We start from the raw sequence: 1,911 nt of genomic DNA on the forward strand, positions 1-1,911 counted from the left end.
GTTAATAAACTGGCCTCAGAAATATTCCTAAAGACTCAGGTTAGATGGATGATGTATAGTAGTAAAGTAATTTTAACAAATTAATCTGATTTAATTCACAAATCAAGTTCAGTGATTCATAGATTGATTCTTACTTTTTAATTATAATATGTTTGTATTTTACTGGATGCATGAAAATTACAGTTTTATATATTAAATCACCATCATTTATACCTTTATTTACAACAGGAGATCAGAATCAACAAAAGTGATTAGATATACGATTTTTCCTGTCAATCTTCTGATTAAGTTCAAAAGTAACAAACAACATAAAAATATAATCAATGCTGTTAATTTAGCTACAACTCTTGAAAGTGTTTTCCAGTTTTTCCATCCTCAAAGTTTTGCAACACTTTAAAACATTACATTTCGTCGTGGAAACGGTATAAAAAGTTGTTTTTTTCCACGTCAGAATCGGTCACACGATCCCTTCACTCCTGTGCAGCGCAGAGTTTCTCCGCCTCAAAATCCACCGAACTATCACGATAATTATCTGTTTAGGAATTATGATAACCAAAAGAATGCAAACTCTGGAGCTAAACCTCTGGGGTTAAAGCTAGTTTGTCTTTTCAGAACTTATGTCAGTAAACAAAACTTCAAAACAAGCTTTACTTTGAAAACAGGAAGCTTCACCGACACTTTATTTTGAAAATTTGTTTACTTCCAGTTATAGTAGTGCTGCAAATTCAGATTATTTTTAGTTTACAAACTTAAAATCCAACATTATTCTGTATTCAAGAGCAACAAATACATCACAATCGCAATGCGATACGTGTCACAATACCTGATACTGTGATATGTATCATGATATACCCAAAAAGAATATTTACTTTTCTTTTAAAGAGTATGACGTTCACAGGTTTTATCATTAAAGGTGTTAATTAATTAAGGTCAAGGGTAAGCTAGCTCGGCTGCTAGCCGGCTATTTAATCCTGTGCAACAGAATGAAGACACACTATTTATATTTACAATAATCTTTTTATTTGTTTGTTTTTGATCATTTCAGTTCCGTTTGTTGTTGGAAGACAAAACAGACGTTTTACTTTTGGATTAAACCTTCATAGATAATAATAAAAACGTGTTACACAACATTTGAACTTATTGTCAGAATTATGTTTTAAATGTCTGACTTGACTCAGCTTCAAACTTCATGAAAAGTAATTAAAAACTTTTGAAAAAAAAACTTGATTTAATAACTGAATACATTAATATGATGAAATGTGTTTTGTTGTATTTGTTTACCAATCAGTGATTCAGATTTTTGTATGTCTGACCTTGTTGAGGTCAGGTTTTTCTCTTTTATTCACCTTGTAGATTCAGTTGGTTCTTCCTCTAATTATCTCTGCATGTTTGGACGGCGAGAGTTCATCCAAACTGACTACACTGCAGAACTCTGGAGACTCCGACGACAACTGGGTTTCATCAATCCTGGTATCAAAACCTTCAGCTAGTCCAGGATATTACTGGTATTTTTGGTATTTAGAAACTTTATAGTTTTTGAAATATTGAGCAAAATATGAAGGAAATTAATGAGAAAGTCTTCAAATTCGGTATTTTTAGGTATATTAACAAGAAACCTTTAAATATATCACTTTGCTGTTTTCATGTTTATAGTAATTTGGAGTTTAGCTTCTATTTTAGCAACATGCTAACTGTTTTGACTAATTTAGTTAATTGATTAATTTTAAGCTATTTTGGAGTTTAGTTTATATTTTTGCAACAAAACCTTTTTGGCTAATTTAGCATCTACTGGGGTTTTTTTTAGGCTTCTTTAGAGTTTAGCTTCTATTTTACCAACATGCTAACGTTTTTGGCTAATTTAGTTTATTGAGGAATTTCAGGCTATTTGGAGCTTAGCTAGTATTTAAGTAA

General features: G+C 31.0%; 1 long non-coding RNA gene across 1 annotated transcript in view; it reads left to right on the forward strand.

Annotated features, from left to right (window-relative positions):
- Positions 1-1,338: 1,338 nt before the first annotated feature.
- LOC112146652 overlaps positions 1,339-1,911 on the forward strand; it is a 3,102-nt gene continuing 2,529 nt past the window's right edge. The window contains exon 1 of the long non-coding RNA XR_002919295.2: positions 1,339-1,505. This is a non-coding gene — a long non-coding RNA (uncharacterized LOC112146652). The remainder of the gene's footprint in view (positions 1,506-1,911) is intronic.

The sequence above is a fragment of the Oryzias melastigma genome, linkage group LG8, assembly GCF_002922805.2.
Source record: "Oryzias melastigma strain HK-1 linkage group LG8, ASM292280v2, whole genome shotgun sequence".
Classification (NCBI taxonomy): domain Eukaryota; kingdom Metazoa; phylum Chordata; class Actinopteri; order Beloniformes; family Adrianichthyidae; genus Oryzias; species Oryzias melastigma.